At 46.6% G+C, this 277-nt stretch overlaps 1 protein-coding gene across 1 annotated transcript in view; it reads right to left on the bottom strand.

Annotated features, from left to right (window-relative positions):
• The window catches only part of LOC119590656 (proteoglycan Cow-like), a gene marked incomplete in the record, with an annotated part of 201,110 nt that overhangs the window by 127,294 nt on the left and 73,539 nt on the right, over positions 1-277 (bottom strand).

Genomic DNA, 277 nt, shown 5'->3' with positions numbered 1-277 from the left:
AAGCATTTGTCAGCTGACACTTTCAGGGCAGGAAAAATGGGCTGCTGAAAAATCCCCGGCAGAGAAAAGGCTCTAATTGCTCGTTCGCCTCTTTCATCCGGCGACGGTTTCGATTCGCGAGATGATTTTGACGATCCCGATGTATCTCGATAATTAGGTGGTTTTGAAAATGGCGGGGAAATGACTAAATCTGTAAAGGTTAATAAAGATGGTGGGCAAGAGAAAGACAGGAATGATGGGTTGGGTGAGGGAAATGTGATATGAGGGAGGGAGGGAG

The sequence above is a fragment of the Penaeus monodon genome, chromosome 27 (genome assembly GCF_015228065.2).
Source record: "Penaeus monodon isolate SGIC_2016 chromosome 27, NSTDA_Pmon_1, whole genome shotgun sequence".
Lineage (NCBI taxonomy): Eukaryota > Metazoa > Arthropoda > Malacostraca > Decapoda > Penaeidae > Penaeus > Penaeus monodon.
Note: the sequence above shows the minus strand (reverse complement) of the source record. Positions and strands in the feature narration are given on the sequence as shown.